We start from the raw sequence: 9,825 nt of genomic DNA, 5'->3' as shown, positions 1-9,825 counted from the left end.
AGGCTCGTAACTTTTGATGGGTAAGTCTAAACTTAGCAAAACTTATATATTTAAAATCAGCATTAAAATGCAAATCTGTTGATGTAACTATTGTTATAAAAATTCTGTTTTGAGTTTCGGTTACTATTGAGCCGGGTAGCTCCTTACTACAGTTCGTTACCACGAACTGTTTGAACAAGAATCCAGTATTTGGTTTGAAGAACTTTTGTTTTAATCATGATTTGTTCTAATTTTGCTACAACAGTGACAGAGGTCTTATTTGGAATCAATTTTTATTAGTTTTTTTTTATTCATGCAGTATCTAGCCGTAGTAGTTGTAGCAATAGTTGTATGAATTTTTTTTTTTTTTTTTTAACAGTGAAGCCCGACCATTTCTGACGTAAGTTCTGGGTATTCTATCAATCACAAGAATTAAATAGTGTTTGTATTTCTTTTCCAAGTTAAAGCTTCTCGTCTGCTACAGGATAAAGAAAGCAGAAAAGTATTTTTATATCAAAAGATGAAAATTATAGAAAGTTTATACAAAAATTCAAAAGTTGGTTTCGCTTCTTTTCTCATACAGATTCAAAATGTATGATGTGAGATTTTAGATATTTGAAATGAAACCTTTCTCATTTGAATATCTTTTTCTATCTGAATAAAAAGGGTAAATATTGCTCCTGAATACTAGCAAATCATAAGACTCCATCCAGCTCATGATTCGAAACTGAGAAGTGAATATGGTCGCAATTTTGAAGATGCGCAATTTAGCTGATGCACAATGTTAATGAGATTCTAACATTCAAATTTACTCCTTAGTTCTATTAGTTCCACTCTAGTTATTATTTACCCATTTATGCTTTTACTCTTCATCGAAGAGCAAGATTATTTGCTCTTCGTCAGTTTTAAACATGATAATCACTTTTTAGAAATTTTAAAGCAGTTTTCCGCAAAATATAACGGCAACACGAGAAAAAATTTATCCATTACGAACTATGACTAAATATTACCTCAACAGACTTCGGACTTCACCAACGGACTTCAGAAGCTTTTCTACGCTATTGATGACATATTCTAAAAATTCAATCGAACTCAGATCTATCTTCGTGATTACAACGATTATAGGAATTTGGAGTGCTATTGCCAAACCTGTAATAGGAAAATTATAAACCATTATAGACAAAGCATATGTAAAGATTTCGTTCTAGAGCTCAATTATTATTAACAATAATTAACTATTATTATTTAGAGAGATAGAGAAAGGTTGATTTAAACAACAATCACAGCTCAAATGGCTAATTTGATGTTGAAATACAAAACATGTTATTGTGCACTATTATATATTGACGTAAAAAAAGGGACAAAAGAGTTCTGGTAGTGGTTTTTCCGAGCACGCCGAGGCATAACTTTTAGCTTCTGTCTTGTATAGATGACTGTCAAGGCTTCTGGTGGTAAAATATCACGGTGAGAAGGGTTAGACAGTAGCATTTTGCCAAACCTCCAGATAAGCTCCCCCAAACAGAGTTCCAAACTTTGGAGTTCAAGGGTGCTAGGGCATCAAGGTAGGAAATGTCTCTGTTACTCAGGATTATCCTGGCTGCCCATTTTTGGACTGACTCAAGTTCCTGCATTACATACGTGGTTTTCAATACTGACGAGCCCCAGACGGGACAGGCGTATTGAAGTATGGGGTGTAAGTAGCACAGGTATGCCTGCAGAAGACTGTGGGCGTTGCACCCAAAGGGACGCATTTTTGAAAGGGTTTGCAGAAACACTTTTTCTTTCCAGGTCACACTATTAATATGGGTAGTAAAGGTTCAATCATGTGAGAAAATAACACCTAGTATTTTCACTTCACTCACAACAGGGAAAGGAACTTCAGGGGGGACGAAGTTTCTCTTTAGCAGGTTTAGTCTAAGTATTTTTGACTTAACAGAGTTAATAGTCATTTTAGTATCAGAGCACTGTGAACTTAGTTGATCGAAAGTGATTTGGGAATTGTTTGGTGGGGACATTGTCATGAAGAAGATAGGGGAGTAAGAGCAACAAATCGTTGACAATTTTGTATTTGTTGGTATGTTCTACCAGCAAGAAGTTGACGATGGCAAGAAACGTTATTCCTGTCAGTTTGTCTCTTGCAGGGCACCACAGGCTATTTTACTCCACTCTGAGTGAGTCCTCTTCGTGTAAAGCAAACACTTTTTGCTGCCATTCAGACAGAAAATCTTGAGCACAATGGCTAGCATTTGGTGTTTAGCACCCATTCGTTTTAGGTTAAAATAGGTTTAGAACATAAAACTGCTGAACTCCTGATTTTGAACCAAACCAGCTATTAACCTCTTTTACTACCTTGACTTTAGCATTGTCATTTATGTACATAGCTCTAATTACTTTGATGTATTTGTTTGATAGGCTACACTGTAAAAAGACAATACCTTTGCTAAAGGTCTATAATATGCTGAATCAAATCATTGCTCATGATCTATAGAAATGATTACTAAAGGTGTTTGATAACTCAGGCCCTTCTTAATTATTAATGTCCCAATAAAAATTTATATGTTCTCTATGCTTCCTAAAAGCCCACTGTTCTTCTCTTAAAGGCTTGTCTACAGCATCTCCTAGTCTGCAAATTATACCTTGAATTGCAGTTGCTAGCAATAGGACAAATGCTGTGTTCGTACAATGATTACCATCATACTAATTAATTACCTAGCTGTGGAAACTAATTAATTGGAAAAGCTGTGGCAAATACCTAGAATAATTTGCTTTTATCACTTTTCTTATTCAGAGGTATTAATTGGGATTGTCTTATTATAGCTAAGTGCTACTCTTTTTCGAAAACCACATTCATAATCTTCAGTAACTTATTCCTAAGCCCATAACCACCATATCTAAGAACCCCATTTACCAATTATCAGCACCTGGGGTATTATTATGTTTTAATCATTTTAGTATTGTCACTAATTCTTCCCAAAAAATAAATCATCCTTCACATCCAAGATGTAACACACTTTTCATTCTCTCAAAAATCTTTTCCTGTAAATTTCTCCTGGCTTCTCACAATGTTCTGCCCATCTCACTTAAACTATTCCCTTATCATTAATAGTGACAACATTCCTGTCTTTAGCTAGGACAAGTCCAAACTGACTACTCCCTCCCAATTTATTAATATATTATTATAATAGATTCAAGATTTTATTTAAACTTCTGTACAACACACACAATATATAAAAAAAAGGGTCAAGCCGGAGACACAAGGTCGATTGACAAAGACCCAGTATAACAATATAGCACACCTATTTTACAGAAAAAAGAAACAAAAACAAATGCATAAAATAAATATCAATAAATCCACGACTCACCACTAGACGGGAACCCACCCACAAAACAACTGACACTCGGCAAATATCAATCCGAAAAACAAAACAAAACAGCGTGCAAGCGAGGGTGACCGATGACTGGCAACTTATTTGAAAAAAAAAATAACAATAAAAAAAAATAAAATGAGCCCACCTTATCAATATCAAACAAACAACTATTCACTTTAAGATTATTTTTTTTTATTACTGATTCTTGAATTTATTTATAAGGATAGAATGAAGTTGCTTTTTAATATGTGGGAGAGATTTACTGCAGTCAATATATGGTAGATAAAAATGCCATGAACCCATGATCGAAAAATATGGCGAGAACCGTGATCTCTCAGTGGTTAATTTCAGGTGCTGCATTCTCCATTTATTACGGGTTTCATAAACATGGTCAGGTTGCTCAGGGAAAAAATTTCTCGTACGAAAGTACGGAGGCAGTTCTGAGCGGTTATATTTTACCTTGAATAAAAAAGAATGAAGAGTGAATAATTCTGAAACAGGCAAAATATTAGTTAATAAATATATAGTTTCAGTTTTAGATTTATTTGGATAGGAAGAAGGTGACGGTAAATATCTTTGCAAAATTCGAAGAGCCCGGTTTTGAAGAGTCTGTATCGGTTTTATATGATATTTCAAAGTTGCCAAATAAATTAGGGGACAATACGTAAGATGGGAATGCACCAAGGCAAAATAAATGAGTCGTAGAACTTCATAGGGGAAAAAATGCTGAAGCCTCCTCATTACACCAACTCCTTGGGCGATTTTAACGCGTGATCTATTACAATGTTCTTTATAAGATAGATTTTCATCAATAGTTATACCAAGATACCGGAGTGAAGTTACCCTTTGAATTCGAATATCTGTAGCCTGATCAATTATAGTTGAAATTCCTTTTGCTTTGTGTCAAAGTCTACTATAAATGATGAATTTCGTTTTGGCGGCATTCAATGACAAAAGATTAGCTTTTAGCCATACAATCAGCTGGGAAAACACGATTTGCAGCTTCTCTTTGACATCATCTTCCGACTTCCCTGCAAGTGTTGATCCAGTATCATCGGCGAAAAGGACATTCAGGCTGTTGGTTTCTGTTGCTGATGGAAGGTCATTTATGTATATTAGGAAGAGCAGTGGTCCCAGAATTGAACCCTGAGGAACACCAATATTGGGCAATAAGCATGGATCCGAAGCTGTTTTATTGATAGTTGTTACTTGGGATCGACTTGTTAGGTAAGATGCGATAAAATCATGCGCTGGTCCTCGTATCCCGCCATGGCTTAATTTAAACAACAATATTTCGTGACAAATCGTGTCAAATGCCTTCTCAAGATCCAAAAAAATACTTGCCGGAATCATTTTTTTATCAAGACATTCGTGAATAAATTGGACCATTGTCAGGATAGCATCCGGCATACTATGTCCCTTTCTAAACCCATACTGATTTTTTGAAAAATAATCATTCGAAGTAAGGAAATTATACACTCGATTATAAAAACATCACTCCATTAATTTAGAAAAGCCTGAAAGAATAGATATAGGTCTGTAATTCGTGCAATCACTCCAGTCAGAGCTTTTATACAGTGGTATCACCTTTGCTTTCTTCAATGAATCCGGAAAAGTTCCTGATCTAAATGACAGATTTATCAAATGACACATTACTTTATTAATACTCGGTAAAACAACTTTCACAATGTTCGTAGACGATTCATCAATCCCCAGGGAATTCCCATTTTTCAAAAGCTTACCAATATTGGCAAGCTCTTTCTCTGTTACCGGTGTCAAAAACATAGATTTTACAGAAGGCTTTACAAGGTATGTACGATAATCACATTGACCATAGGGCAGGTTATGTTGGAGCTTGTTGGCTACCAAGTGTCCAATTGACGCGAAATGCAAATTCATGTATCTTCTGGATCTTTTACAATTATATCCATGGCCTCTACTTGACACCATCTTATTACATATGTTGATCCTTTATCCACTTTTTTTACATTCCCCTGGTTTTCATGAGATAAATCACACAGATATTCCCTTCTCCTCTCATAAAAACATAAGGCATTTGAACTGATATTCTTAGCAATATTCCTACTTTTCTTCCCTAGGACAAAATCAGCAACTTTACATATGACTTTCCAAAAATTATTCCATCCATCTTCTACACTGTCGAGTTTCAAACTATCCAGTTTAATATTCTATTGTTCTTGGAAATTTTCTCTCAAATTATCATCATGAAGTTTACTGAAAGCATACCTTCCTGAAATGTCCTTAATTTTAGCTGTGAATTAGCCATAAACCCTACTGGACAGTGATCTTTACTTTTAACATCAATGACAGGACAGCTCCTCTATGCTCTGGTATTGATCCTAATAGTCTTTGGTTTATAACACCAAAATCTATTGGATTAGCTGCTTTACTGTAATGTGAAGACTATGCAAAGGTATGGGCCCTGTACAACTAAATACTATATTGGTTATAACTATAGTTGTAATACCTATAAAATTGCAGTAGTCTGTAGCCATTACTGCTTCTTTTTCTTTATCTAATTTTCCTAGTCTAGGATACCATCTATCCTTATTTCTACCAATCTGGGTGTAAAATTTCTTATAACACTAAGAACTAGATAGTTAACTTCAAAGACCACACTACCTTTCCATGACAGAAGTATAACAGTAATCATCCCTATTTTGAACTCTTATACTAGATAGTTTAATCATTTTTCTGAATTTTGTTCATGAGAATGTGATCATCTAGAATATAATAGGCCCTAAACAATTGTGACTGTTTTAAATACATTGATATTCAATATTGGAGCTTATTCTAAGATGTAAATTTAAAGCTTTAGTCTAATCTTGGAAAATACTATTCTATCCTAAACAAAAGATTCATTGGATAGTTCAACAGTTAAATCCTTGTAAACTTTCTAACATACAATCTAAGAAGTAGACTGCTTGTCATTGAATTTGTTAAAAATCTGTGCAGTATTTATATGATTTTAGTTTTCCAAGATTGTAGTTGGTTATTCCCAACTAGTCTAGTCTTACATATCAACCAATCTCAACTATTTATGATTGAGATTAGAAGCCTGTTGTCAATACATTGAAAAAATATTTTTTAAATCAGGATATCTATCTGAGATTAGACCTGGCCAAGCAAAAATAGAGTTAAATATACAAAAATAAGGGCTCTAATTTGCTGCTATTTTTGTTAGTATAATTACCAAAATGCAGAAGGTTATCTTCTGCATACCCAAGATAGAATGTTACAAATGACTTTTCTTAAGCTTATATCTTTTAGTAGCCAAGCAGCAGAAAGAGAAGTTTTATTATGAGAAATTCAATGAGAATATATATTTGGGATATATATCTGAACATCAAAGGGGAAAGTGGTATTAAAAAAAGGTAGTACACTTTTATGAATGATAGTATTTTGAAATAGTTACCTTACTTTTAAAGGACATTAGTGTATAATTAGGTCTGTTCAATGGAAAAACTAAAAAATTCTGAGAACAGCTTTTTTCTAAGCTGAAATACTTAAACCATTCCTAAAATGGCTTACCTTACTTTTAATATTACTTTAAAGGTTCTTCAGAATTTCTTATGCATTTGTATTACCTTTATTTGGAAATGTTGCTTTTATGGTGTCAAATCAGTGAACAAAAAGGCAGTCTTATCAAGAAACAGAATAAAAGAAGGAAAAATGAAGAATTTGTACTATAAATTTAGGGAGTTGTAAGGTTTTTGTAAAGTACTTTTAGAAAAGATATAAGTAAGTATTTTAGGATTTCTTAAATGGTTTTCATGACTGTAAATGGTTTTCTTCTCAATAGCCTTGATTGTGCACCCAATTCATTTGTTTCATATTTAAACAGAGATGTGTCTAACAGCCTACAACTGGGGCTATTGAAAAGGAAACATGCTAAAAAAAAATCTTACCTTGTATTAATGAAAAATTTTGTTTCATAGAGCCTACTTTGAGGGTGCTACTATCATACTTTACTCCCCTCTCCCCCCATTTAAAAATACACTGTATAGATTACATTTCCAGTACACTTTCCTGTTTTATGGTTTCATTATTGTTGATTCAATTTGTGGATGTTAAGTTGAAACAAGGGTCCATAACCATAAAACCCATATTCTAGGAAAATACATAGAAATCTAATTTGACACATATATTTGCAAATAAGGGAATAAGTCATAGAGGAAACTACAATTTGCCTACAAGTTATGAAGAAAAATTTGTTTTCTTAACTTACTTCTTTCTCAACATTTCCAACTATAGACTAAAACCCAAGGATGTAGCAAGTCTAGCCATATTTAGCTCAGAAATAGAATTATGCAGCAAATTTTAAGTGTCCCATTACTGAGATTCTACCAAACTTTACCTTAGACACCTTCTAATGTGGAAATATATATCCCAGATTACACATTTTCTATGTATTTGCAATATATCAGTTATATTTCAACCCTTCTCTCTGAAAATTGAATCAATGCTAACAAAACCAAGAGCAATAAAACCCATAGCTTAGGAAATATACAGCTTGGGCTGTGCATTTGCGCATTAGGGTGAGATTTGAAGGCAAAGTATAGTGAAATCTCAGGAAAAACATGTTAGCCTAACAATAATTAGGCTACTTTCTTATTAAACCCTATTTTCTAGACTTCTAGCCAAAAAAAGAATATCGTATTAACTATTTCAAAAAGAAACTATTAGCAGCCAATTCCAAAAATATCATTAGCAACCTAACTAAATAAATTAATATAGCCTATCTCTTTCAATACAGTGTGCTAAGCCGAAGCCTGCTTCTCTGTTCTGTTACAAACATTTCGCGGCAACTGAGTTTATTATAGGTAGCGCTGTGAACAAAAGAACCCGAGGAATGTTCGAGATCATTCGATATCCCGTCATTTTTTAATAGTTTTCCGAGTGGTGGTTCCGAGATTTTATTTTTTTAGCTCAAGGACCAATTTTAATTCTAAGAACTTTTTCACGATCCCAGCCTGACTAATAAACTACATATAAGGAAAATAGGAAATTTTGAATTTTAATAAATAAATGGTAAACAATGACGTAACAATAAAGAATTCTTGGGGAGAAGTATTTAATGAAATTGTAATTTTCGTTTTAAACTATAAAAAAAAATAAATGAATGGCTTAAATAAACCCAATAGGATAATGTGAGGATAATTATATCTCAACCAATGTTTGTAAACATCAAATATCAATCTCCAAGAGTTTATTGTGTAGTCAGCACTGAATCAACACAAAATCAAATAAGAAGACGGATAAGCAATCAACAGCTTTTGTATTCATAATGCTGACTATAAATTGTAATTGATTTCGAAGCCTCATTTTCTGTAAATAATACAGTGCTTTTACACTTTTGCACAGTTGAGTAAAGTGAAAGTCCTTCAATAACTCTATAGGGTTTTTGTTTCAATGTAGGTTTTAACTCCTTGTTATAGGTTTAACTGAAATATTTATAGTTGAATGTTTTTATGTATTTAGCATCTCACCGTTTTCAAAGGATGACAGTGAATCCCCCCCCCCCTTCCAGGGAATCATCCCCACTCAAAAAATGTCCCTGCAATTCAAATTATAAAATATAATATTTAACGATGAGTAAATTTTATAGCCTTCGGCCTTATACACAAGAATTGATAGGGGTCATGTCATTCCCAAAGGCAAAGCTTAAAAACTTGTCAACTAAGCTGAAGATAATATCTATTTAATAAACTTTATCAGATATCTTTGGGGAAAACATAGGTGTGAAAAGGGGACTATTTGCCTTTGAATCTTTTTGGTCATAGGCAGGGCCCCTAATATACGGATAGCTTCTGTTCGCTTTAAAATTTGAAATTGCTTCTTTTGAAATATTTTAGTTGAATATTTTTAAGTATTTAGCATCTCACCGTTTTTCAGGGGATGTCAGGGAACCCCTCCCCTTCTCGGTGTAAAATTTACCCAGGGAATACTCCTCATTAGAAAAATTCCTATGCATTTCAAAATAAGAAATGCAATGTTTAACGACGGGCAAATTTTATAGCCTACGGATTTATACCCAGAAATTGATTGGGGTCATGTCATTCCCAAAAGCAGAGTTTAGGGACTTTTTAACTATGCAGAAAATAATAGCTATTTAAAATTTTTTATCAGATATCCTTGTGGAAAACAAATGTGTGAAAAACTGACTATTTGCCTTTCAATCTTTTTGGTCATAGACAAGCAGCACAATAGCAATGCCAAAGTAAGCAGCGATGTGGGCACAATGAATTATTATTCTTTTTTGTTGGTCCTTATTGGTTTATTTGAGACCAGGGCACTTCGCATCGAAGGAGTGGTCGTAGAAACTTCGAAAAGGGCTAATCCAATTGAAAATCGAAAGGGCTAGTACCTTTTTAATAATCAAAAGTAATTGGAGGGTAACTAACCCCTTTTCCATGCCCACTATTTCCCAGAAAACATCCTATCAAAACTTTTAGAT

The 9,825-nt window shown here is 33.6% G+C and overlaps 1 long non-coding RNA gene across 1 annotated transcript; it reads right to left on the bottom strand.

The window, feature by feature from the left end:
• Positions 1–321: 321 nt before the first annotated feature.
• On the bottom strand, positions 322–8,170 carry LOC136038284 (uncharacterized). Its single transcript, XR_010620170.1, has 2 exons — positions 8,123–8,170; positions 322–1,128 (listed from the first exon to the last, which is right to left on the bottom strand). It is a non-coding gene; the product is annotated as an uncharacterized LOC136038284 (long non-coding RNA).
• Between the last annotated feature and the right edge of the window lie 1,655 nt (positions 8,171–9,825).

The sequence above is a fragment of the Artemia franciscana genome, chromosome 17 (assembly GCF_032884065.1).
Source record: "Artemia franciscana chromosome 17, ASM3288406v1, whole genome shotgun sequence".
In the NCBI taxonomy this organism is placed as follows: Eukaryota; Metazoa; Arthropoda; class Branchiopoda; order Anostraca; family Artemiidae; genus Artemia; species Artemia franciscana.
This window is presented reverse-complemented; position numbering and strand designations above follow the sequence as displayed.